Source organism: Schistocerca nitens, chromosome 9 (genome assembly GCF_023898315.1).
Source record: "Schistocerca nitens isolate TAMUIC-IGC-003100 chromosome 9, iqSchNite1.1, whole genome shotgun sequence".
Classification (NCBI taxonomy): domain Eukaryota; kingdom Metazoa; phylum Arthropoda; class Insecta; order Orthoptera; family Acrididae; genus Schistocerca; species Schistocerca nitens.
The window spans coordinates 392,986,695-393,005,311 of NC_064622.1; positions in this window are offsets into that span (position 1 = coordinate 392,986,695).

Genomic DNA, 18,617 nt, shown 5'->3' on the forward strand with positions numbered 1-18,617 from the left:
AAAAAAAACAGATATTCCAGGGGTATGATTGTCTGCAAAGCTTAACAGCCTTCTTTCAGAAACTGGAAATTGTTGGCCCGAAAAGATTAGATTACTCCGTAAATGGACTGTGGTCGCATCTAGGTAGATGCTGATATCTTGGGTTGTCGGCTGTTCTGCTGGATATCAGCGTCGTACTTGCACGATGTTTCGGTAACGTAGAGCCTGGGATCCTCCACTGAAATTGTTGAAGAAGCAAAGGGGACAGCTGCAGCACTCCACAAATAGAAGAACTGAAGGCGTGGACATGGAGAACGATCCCAATACAGAGTTCCAGGCGCACCAGGCCGAAGATGGAACGCCCAGAGTCAGGTCTGACGGGGGCGAACCGAAGAGGGAACATCTAGAACCGCATCGGACCGAAAAGGGAACGGCAACGCTCCAACAAATCACAGTGAGCGGGAGAGGACCACAGGGGGAATGCCTGGTACCACAGACGGGATTCCAAACGCACCAGACCGAAGATGGAACACCTAGGAGCGTGTCTGGTGGGCGCGGACCGCAAGAGAACACCCAGCGGACGGAAAAGGGAACGGCATTGCTTCAGAAGATCGCAGCTAGAGGGCGCGGATCGCAGAGTGAAGGCCACAGGCATAAATACTGGACCAGGTCCACTCGAAGAGTAGTCTCAGGTCGCACCTTATGAAGGTAACGAGCTACGTTACCGAAATATTTTCAATGAGTAGAGGATAGTTCGATTGATTTGTGAAATGTGAGGGCAGTTTGCTAATTCGGCTCCCATACCGAGACTTGGTAGAGATTGTTTGTGAGTCTTACGCTTCTTCGTCTTCTGGTCCTCCTCTGGTGGAGAACTCCAGGTCTTTCGCTACTGAATGCGACTTGTGGTTTGTATCTTGTGATGAACTAAGAGCCAGTGGCAGTTTCCAGCTAAACTGACAGTGGAACTACATATCATCTTGGACGTATCGTATGTCATGAGGGTGAACTTATTCGTCCTGAGTCGGCTGTCTGACGTTTCACACTTTCAGCATATACTGTGTGCCTATGAGTCAAATTGGTTTGGCCAGACCAGCAAATGGGTGCACCTCACAGTGAAATTTGCTGGGATTTTAGAGCTCCGATAGTGAAGTTTCCCGCGTTCTGATAATCAGAAGTCCAACGAGTAAGTTGACTAGTTCATTTATAAAAGTTGAGGGTGTCGCACACGATTTGAAGGTTTTTTGGCAAGATAATATTTTTCTTCTTCAAGTGACGGCTTGCAACTACACGCAATTATCGACTTCTCTGAGTGGTGCCTGTTCCTGCGAGGTCACGAACACAGGCACTTCCATAATCAGCTATGATAAAGAGCAACTGAAGAAAGAAATAATTAGAAACGAGGTAAACTAATGTTTTAGTTATGATAAAGAGCAACTGAAGAAAGAAATAATTAGAAACGAGGTAAACTTATGTTATGTGTTACTTCATTGTGTAGATTGATGCAATAATAAATGCACTTATGATAATTGCTATTTTCTGTGTTGTAGTGAGGTTAGTCTTTATTAAAATACTAGCTGACAAACACTGCAGTCCAGAATGAAATTTTCACTCTGCAGCGGAGCTCAGTCGGTAGAGCACTTGCTCGCGAAAGGCAAAGGTCCCGACTTCGAGTCTCGATCCGGCACACAGTTTTAATCTGTCAGGAAGTTTCAAAGACTGCAGTGCTCGGGTATTCGTTTTGCTAATTTTATATTAGCGACGAAAACAATAAATGAACTGTGTTTGTAATGTAATAGCAAAAAAATTTCATTTCTATGTATTCTTGAAAACACCTTTGAAATTACGAAGCAGTTTATGTACGGATGGCGCAGCTGCTTCGCGTGTCTACAAAGCGATTTTGTGAATGTCTCTACAGCGACGCCTCTTCATAGCTCTATAAACGGCTACTGTTTTCGCCTACAGTAGTTTGCGCTCCTCACTTGAAAGCTGTCAAAATCACTGGCAGGTGTCAGTTGACTAGACTGTAGGAGTGTCTTAATAGCAAAGAATACATGTAATAAAACTTCATGCATGATGCCACATTTTTTCACATAGCCCAGTGTTTATGACGTCATATCTCTTGAACTATTTCTTGTACAATGATACATTTGAATAGGTACATTCAGCGGCATTTGTAGATATCGTCTGCAAAATATGTTGCGAATAGAGTTAGTAGCAAATAAGTAATGATTTTAAAAATCATTCACGATGCAGCAGTCTTTCACACATCTCAGTGTTTAAGGCGTCTTATTATCTGAACTATGATAACTCCTCCACAACGATTGTTACCTGACAGTAAGGTATATATTTAACAAGTTTAGCTGAAATTGGTCCGATGGTTTAGGAGTACATGTGGAACATATAGACGTATACACGCAAATTCACTCTATTCTGTAATATGTAGTTATTTGTAGGTGTCTGCGTGTGATGTTGCTGCGAGAGAAGTCACTGTCATTAAAGAAACCGTACTTTTTGGTTCGTTGACTTTTATTACTGCACCACACGCTACCACTCGCCTTGTGTGCAGATCAGTTTAGCTGTTAATGTTGCACTGAGGCTGCTGGAGGGAAATGAACCAGATATGTCTCTTCTAGTCTTAAACGAGATTTTACTACCATTCCACAGTTTGAAAAATGTTCGATCGTATGGTACAAGCATGGGTCATGTCCATGGGACGGGCCGACGTCAGCCGTTCGTGGCAAGAACCAGACATGTTCTTCATTTGCCTTGTATTATTTTAGCATATGAAAGGAATAGGAACATAACTCAAGCATTTCTTCAGTGTCATCTAATAACGTGCGTACTTATTTCACCCAAAAAAAGGTGTTTCGGTTTATCATTAAGAGCGCAGATAATGATAAATTTATTATTTCAAAGTACAGGGTCTTTGAGTACTCTACTGACCACAAGCTTGTAGTGAGTTGTAATGCTGCATTATCACAACATTCGAAAAGCCTCAACTGCATTTACTTTTTCTGAGGAAAATCTCTATAAAGTGATCGTGCCAGTTAAGACTTATCGAGAATAAGTGCCTAACTCAGACATCCAATCTTATAGCAAGATAGTCTGTGACAGAACTGTTACAAATGCTACATCCAGTACATTACAAGGAGAAGCACAATGAACTTTTTGTTAATCTTCCACAGCTATAACTTTTATTAGGATATCCATTTCCTTGTAATTCTCTAACTCCTCATAATATTAAGTAACATATGAAGTACAAATAGTTGTTGTTTCCTTAATTACTTGTTTATTCATTTGGCGTAACAATCATAAAACAAAGTTGCTTAGTGCGAAATGAGGAGAATCAAATTTTTAAAAAATCCATAAATAACATAATAGTTCTTTGGTTCGTTAGATAATAAGTGATTAGGGTTTACTGGTGGCTTATGTAATGTTTGGAAAGTGACGAGATCAACTATAATTTTTTCCATTTTTTTTTTCTACTCGAAAGTAGGTGTACTTGACTTGCCTCGTTATTGTACCAATGCCTTGAATTGTTCCCAGCACAGACCGACGCATAACGGCCTGTTGACATTCTTCTCAGCAATGAGCAGATGACATACTGTCTTGCTTGAAGTCCAGTCTCACAATATTACCTTACAGAAACTGCAGTACTGTGAAATTCTGAAGCTAACATGGGCAAAATATAGAGAGCGAAAAGCTATGTACAGCTTGTACAGAAACCAGACGACAGTTATAAGAGTCGAGGGGCCTGAAATGGAAGCAGTGTTTGAGAAGGGAGTGAGACAGGGTTGTATCCCATACCTGATGCTAATTGTTACATGGTAGTCCATTGTTTCTAAAACATGGACTGAGTGCGCTATCAGTGTACTTTGTTTAAGAAGTGAATCCGACTTTCCCATCGTGTAATTGTTAAGTATCAAGAGTATACTTCCTTTAAAAAATTATTTCCACATTTATACATTGTAATTGTTAGGCAGCAAGAGCCTAGCTGTTTCAGAGCGTGTGTGGCTTAATGAAACCCTATCGTCCACAATCTGAATTCACTGTCATTTAATACTTAGCTCAAATGGGATTTGGGGGATTTTGTATATAGTTGAAACACCATAATTGTTTATAAGTAACACTCTTCATTCTTACTACCCCTGTTGGTGTAGTGTGACTGCATAAAAACACCAGAATAACGCCTCCTATGACTGCTTCTATAACAGTAAGGACTTCTCTGAGTTACAATCAATTCCGCTGTCAGCCAATAGAACCGCGAGACCGATACGGTCGCAGGTTCGAATCCTGCCTCGGGCATGGATGTGTGTGATGTCCTTAGGTTAGTTAGGTTAAACTAGTTCTAAGTTCTAGGGGACTAATGACCTCAGCAGTTGAGTCCCATAGTGCTCAGAGCCATTTGAACCATTTTTTTTGTCAGCCAATAGTGTTCCATTGGTCTTTAATGTAAGTGTAACGATGCAGGCCGTGTTTACATTTCGGGGTCTACCATCTTATATCATGATCTTGGACTGGTTGATCTATACAATACTACGGACTGGGATCAACACATCCGCCACCTTGGGCCCACCATCTTGAATTGTGTCGTCATAGAGGCTGCCCTCTGTAATTGCCACCTTGAGCTGCTTAGTGACCCTTTGACCTTGGTGGGAGGGGGCGATAGGCTTAGAATCCTTGGGTTCGACTGGATCTTTGCTATGAATTAATTCAGTCAGGTCTGCAGCCAGTGCGGCTGGCCTCTGGATTTTAGTGCACAAGAACTCATCCTGGGCCGTAATTAATTATGCTGTCCGTAAGGGAGATACGGAATTGGTTGCAGCAGGAATCAATATTCCTGGTCCCTATTTTATACTTTGTTACTCACAGCGTGATGGGGTTCATAAATAAAAGGAGCTGGTCATAAATAAGAGAGAAGGTTGGAGGAGGGGGGGGGGAAGTATATTATCCCTCATGACACGATGAAGATGGTCTCAAAAAAGTCCTGAAATTTTCAGAACCCTTTGCTGGGCAATAGTATTTTTGGTGAACAAGACGGACTTGGCTAGCATTAATTAATACCAATAAACTTCATTTCTTCCCACCTGTAGCTGAGAGTGATTTTTATGTGCCTCTTTCCCTGCTGACTTTCAGCAGTATCCCTGTTTTGCTGAGATGATTATCAGCAAGAATTCCTAATAGCCAGTTGAATGTGATTTACTGAACTTTTAATGGTGAATCTTTCCAGTCCAGCGGTCTGATTTCAGAATCTTACCTGAAAGTAGTCAGGTAGCAACAGGGCTTTTAAACTCCGTTTTAACTTGTGATGTAGAAAATGGCTCTGAGCACTATGGTACTTAACATCTGAGGTCATCAGTCCCCTAGAACTTAGAACTACTTAAACCTAACTAACCTAAGGACGTCACACACATCCATGCCCGAGGCAGGATTCGAACCTGCGACCGTAGCGATCGCGCGGTTCCACACTGAAGCGCCTAGCCGGCCGGAGTGGCCGAGCGGTTCTAGGCGCTACAGTCCGGAGCCGCGCGATCGCTACTGTCGCAGGTTCGAATCCTGCCTCGGGCATGGATGTGTGTGACGTCCTTAGGTTATTTAGGTTTAAGTAGTTCTAAGTTCTAGGGGACTGATGACCTCAGAAGTTAAGTCCCATAGTGCTCAGAGGCATTTGAACCATTTTTGAAGCGCCTAGAACCGCTCGACCACACCGGCCGGCAACTTGTGAAGTAGTGCCGTATCTCGCAGGTTAATGCGACGCTGTCGATTATTGTTTATTGATATTGATTTAGTAATCCAACAGTGCAGACAGCTAATCCTGGTCTCGCGAAAAACATTCCCAATTAAATATGTGGAGCAGTATATTGCGTCTTTGGCCTTGCATGCAACACTTCACAAAGAGAACTTGGATTCAAACCAAGGCCCGAATGCGGCTTTGCATGATTTGATAGAAGCTCTGAAAAACAGACGAGAGGAATGTTGCACTTGGCATCACCTCTGCCAGTATTGGAATAGTGGGCAGATAAGAGCAAAGCTGTGGAGAGTGGCGAGAGGGGCCGGTATAACAGACGTGGGCACCAGTGCGACTTGCTCAACTTCTGACATGGCTATAACGTACGCGATAAACGAAGTGCCGATCGTGGCTGAAATAGGTTGCGAAACACAGACGAACGTTGAGGCAAAAATTTCCATCAGTATTGAATCGAATGAATAATCCCACTATGCCAAACGCTGCGCCCTCATGACCCCCCTCAGCGATACTGCTAAGTGCTAAATGTGCCCTGAATATGCAGTGTCGATAGAAAACGATAAATATGTAATAAACGTCAGTGGCAAATGTGTACTCATCAGAAAAGCAGGACGGTCCCCTTGTACACAAAACGGCAGAAGCATTGCACTATTTGGCAATAGTAGCATAAAAACTTGGGTAGTGTATGAGGTCAGACAGAGGAAGCTGGTCATGATTCTGGGGATGTGAGAAATCCGACGCTCACTCTGTATTAAGAGCTCTGTATTAAGCGCTAATAGAAAGCACTGATGCTCAAATCGTTGTAGGCACTGAAAGCTGGCTAAAGCCGGATATAAGCTCAGCCGAAATTTTGGCGAAGAACCTAACGGTGTTCTGAAAGGATAGGCTAAACACGGTTGGCGGTGGAGTGTTTGTTGCTGTTAGAAGTAGTTTAACTTGTTGCGAAATTGAAGTAGATACTTTCTGTGAGTCAGTATGGGCAGAGGTCATTGTTGGCAACCGGAATAATAATTGGATCCTTTTACCGACCTCCCAATTCAGATGTTACAGTTGCTGAAAGGTTCAAAGAAAACTTGAGTTTGATTTCAAACCCGTACTCGACTCATACGTTAATAGTTGCTGGTGACTTTAATTTACCCTCGATATGTTGGCGAAAATACATGTTTAACTCCGGAGGTACGCATAATACATCATCCGAAATTGTGCTAAACGCATTCTCTAAAAATTATTTCGAGTAGTTAGTTCATGAGCCCATGCGAATAGTAAACGGTTGTGAAAACCCACTTGATCTCTTAGCAACAAATAATCCTGAGTTAATAACGAGCATCAAAACCGATTGAGGAACTAGTGAACACAGGGTTGTCGTTGCGAGACAGAATACTGTAATCCCCAAATCCTCGAAAAATAAGCGAAACGTATACCTATTCAAAAAAGCAGATGAAGACTCACTTGACGCCTTCCTGAGAGACAATCTCCACTCATTCGAAATTAATAATATAAGTGTAGACCAGATGAGGCTTAAATACAAATAAATAGTGTCGGCAGCAATTGAGAAATTTATACAAAATAAATTAACAAACAACGGAGCTGATCCTCCTTGGTACACAAAACGGGTTAGAACACTGTTGCAGAAACAACGGAACAAACATGCCAAATTTAAATAGACGCAAAATCCCCAAGATTAGCGATCTTTTACAGAAGCTCGAAATTTAGCGCGGAGTTCAATGCGAGACGGTTATAACAGTTTCGACAACGAAACTTTGTCTCGAAATCTGGCAGAAAATCCAAAGCGATTCTGGTCATATGGGAAGTATGTTAGCGGCAAGAAACAATCAATGCCTTCTCTGCGCGATAGCAATGGAGATACCATCGATGACAGTGCTGCCAAAGCAGAGTTACTAAACAGTCTTCCTAAATGCCTTCACAAAAGAAGACGAAGTAAATATTCCAGAATTCGAATCGAGAACAGCTGCCAACATGAGTAACGTAGAAGTAGATATCCCTGGAGTAGTGAAGCTACTTAAATCATTTAACTAAAGCAAGTCTTCCGGTGCAGACAGTATACCAGTTAGGTTCCTTTCAGAGTATGCTGATGCATTAGCTCCATTCTTAACAATCATATGCAAACGTTCACTCGACGAAAGATCCGTACCCAAAGACTGGAAAGTTGCACAGGTCACACCAATATTCAAGAAAGGTAGTAGGAGTAATCCACTAAATTACAGGCCCATATCGTTAACGTCAATATGCAGCAGGATTCTGGAACGTATGTTGTGTTCGAACATTACGAATTACCTCGAAGAAAACTGTCTATTGACACAAGGTCAACATGGGTTTAGAAAATATCGTTCCTGTGAAACACAGCTAGCTCTTTATTCACATGAAGTGTTGAGTGCTATTGACAAGAGATTTCAGATCGATTCCGTATTTCTGGATTTCCGGAAGGCTTTTGACACGGTACCACACAAGCGGCTCGTAGTGAAATATCGTGCTTATGGAATATCGTCTCAGTGATGTGACTGGATTTGTGATTTCCTGTCAGAGAGGTCACAGTTTGTAGTAATTGACGGAAAGTGATCGAGTAAAACAGAACTGATTTCTGGCGTTCCCCAAGGTAGTGTTGTAGGCCCTTTGCTGTTCCTTATCTATAGACCCATAAACGATTTGGGAGACAATCTGAGTAGCCGTCTTCGGTTGTTTGCAGATGAATCTGTCGTTTATCGACTAATAAAGTCATCAGAACATCACAACAAACTGCAAAACGATTTAGAAAAGATATCTGAATGGTGCGGAAAGTGGCAGTTGACCCTAAATAACGAAAAGTGTGAGGTCATCCACACGAGTGCTAAAAGGAACGTCGGTTACATGATAAATCCGTCTCAGCTAAAAGCTGTCATTTTCACTCAGGTGTCCGGATACTTTTGATCACATAGTGTATGTTACTTGTAGCTTATTGAATTTCTTTGTGTATCAGTCCTTGCTGCAATCAATGCTCTGTTATTATCTTCTTATTTGCGTTCCTCGTTTTTTGGGGTGGTACCAATGACAGTGCTGTCAAGAAATATCTTTTTAAAGTTTGTATAGATGAAAAGATGTGTGAAGCACACATAATGCTTACACTATAACCACTGTATACGCTCCAAAAAATGATTCACGTTTGATGAATTAGCTTTTCAGTACTCTTAAGAAAGACAAAAAAAGTAATAATTGTGACAGCTACTGATTTATGATCTTCAGCCTTCATTCACTGCACCTGATTGTTGTTAGTAGCTACGCTCTAGCCCCTAAAGCTAGTTACGGAAATGAGAGTCAAACTCATTGGTTAATACTGTTGATATTTCGACCGTTCGTCATCTCGACATTGCTTTCTTGAGATGCTGGACATGTGCTGCATTTCCAGTCGTGCTCAGGGACACCATCGATTATACAAACAGGCTAGTAAAATTGGCAACATCGCATGATATGTTTGGCAACTCTTTTGATCTCCGTGTTACTTCTAGGAATGGCATATAATTAACCTTCTAAATTCGCTTGATTTTTTCTTCTCAGTTGAATTAAATAATCCGAGTGATTTTCATGTAAGGTGAGAATCGCGTTATCAGACTTATTGTCTTGAGCCAGGAAGGTCGTTTCACTGAGAAAATGTAACTGCTCTGCTCTTTTACGTCGCAAATGTTCTATGTCAGCTGATAGTACAGCCATGAGAGAGCGCAGAATATAGCATTGACTTATTAGCGTGGTTGTTATGTGATCGCTTTCTGAAACACTGTCTGTATTAGCTGTGGGTTCGACGCTGCAGTACTGTTATTTCCCATTTACGTTTTTCCTCTTCTTTAAATTGCCAGACCGAAAACGTGCAAGCATATTTCAAGAAAATGTCTGCATGATAAATCTTCTCATTATCAGTATTCAGTTAGTTTTAAATCTAAAGGTGAAGAACTTACGAAATTCCTTAGTTATACACTTGTAAATACCAGTGTTTTTTTCTGTTTCAACCAACACTGTGAATCAACAATTGCATTAAATACTGAGTGACTCTGAACAATATTTTAAGTAGATAGACAACTTAATTTAGTCTGTAGCAGAGAGAGACTTGCCGTAGTAGCGAGAAACAGTAGCTTCAGCAACCCCAAGCATGTGGGTGGAACAGAAACTACGTTCCTGGACGTAGTCTAACGTAATATTATGTAAATATCGTTCACTGTCTCACCTAAACTCTCTGTCAGAGACATGTAGCTGAAATACTTAATGGTAGATGAACCCAAATGAACGCATCTAGTATTCGTTATGTCTCAAACCAGTCAAAACGCTTGGTGGCTGTTGTAAAGGTAGAATAATGCCTTCGAGATTGGTGAATTGGGAACATCAGCTTGCCTCCTCATACTACTGCTCATCAACTCTTGCTTAGCTGAAAACTTATGGGTCAATAAATATAAAATAACGGAGTGACAAGTAGATGTCGAGACCCCACAGCTGTAATCTCCTTGCAAATATTTGATAAAGTAATTAAGATGACATGAGAAAGGAATAGATTAAACATTTAGGCATTAAAGGGCGTTCATTGCATCTGTTAGGTTTTCTGTTTCATTTTTCCCTAAACAACGAAAGAACCTCTATTAGGAGTCGTAGGCAGTTCCTTACGTTCGCTACTCGTGGTCATGGTGACTAACATCAGTACATTCTCCGTGCTATAAGTTATGGAGATTCATTACTCGAGGTAATAATGGCATTACGGGAAAAATGTATCAGCACATCCGGATCAACTCCCGATAGCTGAGTATTATCGAAATACACTCCTGGAAATTGAAATAAGAACACCGTGAATTCATTGTCCCAGGAAGGGGAAACTTTATTGACACATTCCTGGGGTCAGATACATCACATGATCACACTGACAGAACCACAGGCACATAGACACAGGCAACAGAGCATGCACAATGTCGGCACTAGTACAGTGTATATCCACCTTTCGCAGCAATGCAGGCTGCTATTCTCCCATGGAGACGATCGTAGAGATGCTGGATGTAGTCCTGTGGAACGGCTTGCCATGCCATTTCCACCTGGCGCCTCAGTTGGACCAGCGTTCGTGCTGGACGTGCAGACCGCGTGAGACGACGCTTCATCCAGTCCCAAACATGCTCAATGGGGGACAGATCCGGAGATCTTGCTGGCCAGGGTAGTTGACTTACACCTTCTAGAGCACGTTGGGTGGCACGGGATACATGCGGACGTGCATTGTCCTGTTGGAACAGCAAGTTCCCTTGCCGGTCTAGGAATGGTAGAACGATGGGTTCGATGACGGTTTGGATGTACCGTGCACAATTCAGTGTCCCCTCGACGATCACCAGTGGTGTACGGCCAGTGTAGGAGATCGCTCCCCACACCATGATGCCGGGTGTTGGCCCTGTGTGCCTCGGTCGTATGCAGTCCTGATTGTGGCGCTCACCTGCACGGCGCCAAACACGCATACGACCATCATTGGCACCAAGGCAGAAGCGACTCTCATCGCTGAAGACGACACGTCTCCATTCGTCCCTCCATTCACGCCTGTCGCGACACCACTGGAGGCGGGCTGCACGATGTTGGGGCGTGAGCGGAAGACGGCCTAACGGTGTGCGGGACCGTAGCCCAGCTTCATGGAGACGGTTGCGAATGGTCCTCGCCGATACCCCAGGAGCAACAGTGTCCCTAATTTGCTGGGAAGTGGCGGTGCGGTCCCCTACGGCACTGCGTAGGATCCTACGGTCTTGGCGTGCATCCGTGCGTCGCTGCGGTCCGGTCCCAGGTCGACGGGCACGTGCACCTTCCGCCGACCACTGGCGACAACATCGATGTTCTGTGGAGACCTCACGCCCCACGTGTTGAGAAATTCGGCGGTACGTCCACCCGGCCTCCCGCATGCCCACTATACGCCCTCGCTCAAAGTCCGTCAACTGCACATACGGTTCACGTCCACGCTGTCGCGGCATGCTACCAGTGTTAAAGACTGCGATGGAGCTCCGTATGCCACGGCAAACTGGCTGACACTGACGGCGGCGGTGCACAAATGCTGCGCAGCTAGCGCCATTCGACGGCCAACACCGCGATTCCTGGTGTGTCCGCTGTGCCGTGCGTGTGATCATTGCTTGTACAGCCCTCTCGCAGTGTCCGGAGCAAGTATGGTGGGTCTGACACACCGGTGTCAATGTGTTCTTTTTTCCATTTCCAGGAGTGTAGTTTAGTCACGGGTTACCAGCCTAACCTTGACCCACGAGACGAGCATAAAAATGGTACCACACCTCGTAGTCGTACTTGAGCTAAGTAGCAACCTTATTACATTACGGTAAGTTCCCAATTCTTCCCACTGAACTGCACACATTCGTCGCTAGCAGTCTCCCCTTAATTTACTGCGCTTAATTGTCAGCTAAAACACTGCAATGTCATCAGAAATCTAGGAAAGAAAAATTCTTAATACCATGTTCAAAGGAAGGAACTTCCATCAGTCACAGATAATCATGGAAATCAGATTCACGGACACCTCAGCTACCTGAAGAAAAATATTTGAATTATGGCGAAGCCGATAAGTAGTAAGACTTGCACCAGGCGGACGGTCTACCAGACGGGAGGCCCTAGCCACACGACATTTCATTTCAAGAATAAAAATGACTGTATGGCTTGAAATAAAAACTGGAATTATCTCTGCAACTGTGAGTGAACTGTCGAACTTGGGGAGGCTAAACGGAAAATATGTTGCATTCCCAGGTTCCCTCCATCCTAACGTGCCGGTCCTGCAAGTTACTCTCCCCATATTCTTTGATATAACGTGAGTGGACCGCTGATAGCGCGGCTGGTTGCTATCAGGTGCGTATCAAGAATTGCTGTGCTGTGAACTCGACTATTGGACTACGTCTGTCTCTGCCACAGAGGAGAGCTGCTTTCCGAATCTGCCACCCTAGTCTGCCATCCAGGCTGAGAATGAAGCCAAGGCTCTGTTGACTCGTACCCCCTGAGAAGCCAGAGACTTCGCTTTTCAGAAGTCAGATGGAAGACTGGCTGCATTTCGCGCCTGGAAAATTTCGATTGCCAATCCTCAAAAAGCTACATTTTCTACACCAAAGGGGTAATTGTTTTTCTGTTAGAAATCTCCCACCAGAAGCCGGGAAAATCATCAGATCCAATAACCGCACTTAGTGCCGCTGTATTCTTAAAAAAAGTGTAGTGTGCAACATGGCGGAGTGTGACGTAACTATGCCGGTGTGTGAGGGACAGCGTGCTGTAAACGAATTTTCAGAATGACAGTGCCAGACAGATCACACACGAGTGCTACGACGTCTCTAACAATCCGACAGCTTGGGTTCACTATCATCGATCATCCTCCATACAGTTCCGACTTGGCACCATCCCATTTTCATTTGTTTCCAAAAGTTAAAGAAGACCTTCAAGGACTTTCCTTTGATAGTGATGAAGCGGTGTAAGAAGAGGTGAGGTTGGGGATCCGTCAAACAGTTTACAATGATGGTATCAACAAACTAGTCTCCCGTTGGGAGAAATGTGTTCGTCGCCAGGGTAACTATGTTGAGAAATAAATATGTAGACATGAAGAACAAAGATGTAGAATATCAATAACGTTTGTTTTATAGAAAAATATTTAAGAGTTCTCTCATAAAAAATTCGGAGGTATTACTTTTCAGCACGCCCTCATGTCGTAGCTCCATTTTTTTTTTAAAGAAGGTGGTGCATGTCTCTCTGAATTTGAAACAACTCATTGCTGTTTGTTTCACGATCCGTTGTCCACTGTTCGCCAAGGTTCAAACAGATTATAAATGTCTTTAGCGGACCAGAAGTACTGTAATTTGAGGTTAAAAAGCTGGGTGCGTTAGCTTGGCTTGAGTTACCATGTCTTGAGTTACAGCTTCCAAAGCTGTTGTCATGTGATGTCTCAGTTCTTTCATTGTTGTAGGTAACGGAGGCACACAAACGCAGTCTTTTATAAAGCCCCAAAAGGAATAATCACATCAGTCAGTTCCGGTGACCTTGGAGGCCAGTAATGTAAGGCTGAATCACTTGTTCCAGTGCGACCGAGCCATCGTTCAGTAATCCTTTGATTTAAAAATTCCTGCACTTCCAGATGCCAGTGTGGCGGTGCCTCATCCTGTTGGTAAATGAAGTCATTCGGATCAGTCTCCAACTGTACGAAAAGAAAGTTCTCAAGCATATTGTTGAGTGGTACTTAAGTAAATAAATTAGTGAAATCAAAGTGAACTAGAAATTATAATATAAATGAAAAACTTGGTTTAGTTTACAGAGTTACATACTCGCAAACAGCGGGCAGAACAGAAGAACAGAAGAGACAATGACCGTGAATTCAGCAAGTTCCACATAAGCGGGCGCTGTCGATTCAGCCGTCAGGGCATCGCCCGACCGGCTCACGTGTTTCTCAGTCGTCACATGGGATCAAAGGCCCTCGCCTACATTCCAAGAGCCAATGACCGACGTTAAGAAGATTCTTCGAGAAGCTTTTCAACGTGACAGAAGAGGCAATGAGCGGCTCAGGTGTTTCTCAGTCATCACATGGGATCAAAGGCCCTCGCCTACATTCCAAGAGCCAATGACCGACGTTAAGAAGATTCTTCGAGGAGCTTCTCAATGTGACACAAGAGGCAATGACCGTAAAGTCGTTCACCTCCAGTAAATTGAAGTGAATAAATACGCGAGACGCAGTGGGCCAGACAGATGAAGACGGATGAAGACGGAGACGGAGACGAAGAAGACGAAGAAGTAGCAGTAGTTTTCAGTCAGTTTCGGTGCTGAAGACCGTCATGCAAGAAGAGTCTACATCATGCACAGACGCACCAAGTCCGCCGCCGTAATGGAATAGCAAGCAGCAGCTGCGGCGCCAGAAGACAGAAGTTAAAAGGTATTTGAAGTCTGATCTTTACATAGCCGGGTGACTCGTGAGGACGGGAAGGAGACGGCCTCACATCAGCAGTCACCTGTGAGCTGGGATGAAGATCTGACAGCCGAAGACTGGCAAGCGGGAGTCCGTGGTTCGAGTCCAGGACACTGGCCTTCCCCCGCCGCGCCGCCGACGCACAACACACGCGGCCGCTTAGAGAAGAGAAACACTGGGACGCCACATCCAAGGTATCACCATCCGATGCACGACTTCGCTCGCAATAATTAAACGGGCCACCTCGCGCTGCGCGTCTCCAGTCAACTGGGCGAGACGGCGACACGAGATACACACCGCCACGCGTAATCGGACGCCGCCGCCGCCGCCGCCGCAGCAGCAGCAGAAGACTTCACAAACGACACAGCTGCCGCTCTCCGAACCAGAACATACAGTAAGATACAGTTGTACAAATCTTCAATAAAAGTTATCTTATGTAAAAATGATGTTTCATTCGACCTCATACCCGAGCCAAGGAAGAACCCACCCTGCCCACATGTTGTTAAGAGAGAAAAAGTTAATTTATTTAATATTTTCACCCTGACAGAATGCTTTATAATGCTCATCCTGACAATTGACAGCATCCAAAGAGAAAACCCAGTTACATTTAGTAGCAGAAGTGTTACATTAAGTATCACAACTGTTACAATATCGATATATGTGCTTCCTATACCAGAAGAGGAATGGACCATACACCACGCACAAAACACATTAAATTTTGGAGAGTCCCTCTCATGTTGTACAAGTTCATGCGATTGTTCCGTACCCCATATTCTCACATTATGACGGTCCCCCTTTTCATATAAATGGAATGTTGACTCGTCACTAAACACTAAGCGTGGAAGAAAACTGTTGTTCTTCATCTTGCCAATAACAAAAAATTACGTAACTCCACGCGTTATTGTTTTTCACCTACACGAAGAGCTTGCAGTAGCTGAATTTTGTACGGATTCATGTGCAAGCGTCGATGCAACGCACGCCAGACAGACATTGGGGGCATGTTGAGCTGTCGAGCTGCATGGCGGACGGATTTCTACGGACGCATTCGACGTCTGTGTCAGGCACTCGGGGACGGCCTGGCGATTTTACACAAACAATCGGTTTCTCTAAAATTTCATGCCATCGTCTAATGCTCTGTGCTATAGGAGGATCCACTCCATACCTGATGCGAAAGTCACGATGAACAGTTATTTACTGACCCGCACTGCGCAAAACTTAGAACACAAAACGTTTTCTGTTGTCCCGACACCATTTTTACTGTAACTGAAGTGGCGCACACTGCTATTACACAGCGGGAACCACGTAAAACTCGAGAGTTTGCTCTTGGCAACAGTACGGTGTTCACATAATAGTTATGATTTTTTTTAAAATTAGATGATTCTTTTTGATACACTCTGTATTCTTAGCTATTGAAATGGTTTTTCATTTCAGCGCAATCGTAGGTAGTAGGTAAGAGTAGCACTGTCAGTATTCTGTCTGTTGAATCCTGCTTATTCGTCGAACATGGGGTGTCTAGTAAACCTGCTTTCTAGGATCACTAGACAACATTCAAACCATATTAATGAGTTTTATTACAAAATGAGCAATTATAATACTTAGCTTTGTGTTAAACAGATGTGCCGCAAGCAAAGGGCGACATACGAAATAATGTGTTCTTCAGTATATATATTTCTAAGTCGCTGCTATACTACTGCCTAATCTTGAAGCTTCTCTTCGAGTGGGCAGCGACCAGTCTGGCGTGGCGCTTATGTTTTCTTCGTATAGAGGCCGCTGCTGTCGCGTTGTCGTCCTGGAGAGGCGTCGGTCAGGGTGCGATTGGCTGACGTCGTCTCACAGCCCTTTGTATTCTATCGTTCCCGACTATCGTGCCGGCGCTTGACTTTACGTCGTAACACTGTCTATAAAGAAATTTTCGCAGCACGTTTCTCAAAATGTGCATGAACATTCATTGTCCCTCGGACGTTGCGCTGGACACACCATAGCGCTCCACAGTACCGAGCCTGCTCGCTCAGTCACTTGACATGCGGGATTAATGTAAGGAATAAGCGAAAAACTACGAATTAGCCACGACAACAGTATATACCTCTGCTTTAGGTTTGACAGTTTCGTGAAATTCAGGAGGTGATAGTTTTAAATCCTACCACCCTATAAATGAATGTTCTATATGAACGAATTTAAATAAGGAATGTTACGCAGTAGTCATGGATACATAAACTTTTATGCTGATTTTTAATTAAAGCTAACTATCAAAAGCGAAAATGTTACACTTCAAAAATTATTGCTTTATTATGAACCCAGCACAATAATTTATTTGGTTGTTGTTGTTGTTGTCTTCAGTCCTGAGACTGGTTTGATGCAGCTCTCCATGCTACTCTATCCTGTGCAAGCTTCTTCATCTCCCAGTACTTACTGCAACCTACATCCTTCTGAATCAGTTTAGTGTATTCATCTCTTGGTCTCCCTCTACGATTTTTACCCTCCACGCTGCCCTCCAATGCTAAATTTGTGACCCCTTGATGCCTCAGAACATGTCCTACCAACCGGTCCTTTCTTCTTGTCAAGTTGTGCCACAAACTCCTCTTCTCCCCAATTCTATTCAATACCTCCTCATTAGTTACGTGATCTACCGATCTAATCTTCAGCATTCTTCTTCTTATTTGGTTATTAGGGATTAATTATCTATGAAGTGTGTTGCAAATGGGCAATTCGATCTCCAAACACATACTACACTAACGAATAAAAAGGTTATCAGGTTTTAATTAGCTTGAAAAATATGGTAACATTCAGATCAAACAAGGAAGAAAATTAACCAAGAAATAAATGGGTAGAAAACGAAAAGAATCGTGTTAAACAGACTGTAACTGCGATCGCGAGAATGCATTACAGCAGTAAGACTGTCCTCACTAGGATGCGGGACGAGCAAAACTTCTGGAGTTGTACACATCATGATTGCCACCTTTTATTGATTTCTTAGTTACTGTTGTTACATGTGATCTGCACCCTAGAAGAAATTGCAGTTAGTGTCTGACAGTTATTTATTTTCTATTAAAATCCATGGTACATTAAAAACATTGTACCACGTCGTGGACATCGTACCAACGGAAGCTGTTAGATCTCAGGAGGATGCAGTAATAAAACTGAAGATTCCTCGAGCTGTGAAGCAAATTGCTCGAGTCGTTCTCCAGCACAGCACTAGTGAAAAGATGGTGTTATTCCTTGTGTAAAGGTAGCCACGATCCACATTACAGGATGCTCTACAAACACACATGCGCAAGCATGCTTGCACAAGCATGCATAAATTCTTGTATGCTTAAGCATACTTGTAGAAGCTTCAGTCTGTTTACCAAAATATTTCGAGCTCAGATTACTATTCGATAGGTTTGGCAGCATTTTTGCATGTGTTATGAAAAAAAAGAGAAAACGCGATGTGTGGAGTAAAGTGCGGTTAAAGCAACGAAAATATTATTCTAATATCAATTATTTGCGCTGCGGTATGTCTCACAGTATTGTTATTTTTCTTCTCTTTCTCTCCATATAATATTAATACTTTGACTTGTCCTTCATAACAGTTCGACCTTCGTACAAAATGTATTTTAACAGTACCAAATGAAAATTAAATCAAATCAGATCACTGACGAATGCTTGCACATGCATTGAAGCCTTCACACGTTTGAGCTCTAGCACAAGTATGCATAATCGAAATTTTATCAAGCACCAAGCTGCTTGCAGAATTATGCTGCTTGCGCAAATTTTTCCTACACGCGCTCAAGCACGCTTGTTCATGCATACTTGTGAAGCACACAGTTAAGTAAGCGGCCGCTTTAAGGACAAAAAAAAATGCTGCCGTGGCAACGTTAATATAAACAGCTGTTGGCAACGTCAACATACGGAGCTGCGTGCATCGACTTGAGCTGTTGCTCTTAATTTCGATACTTTTTCGAATTGTTTTCGGCAGTTTACTTC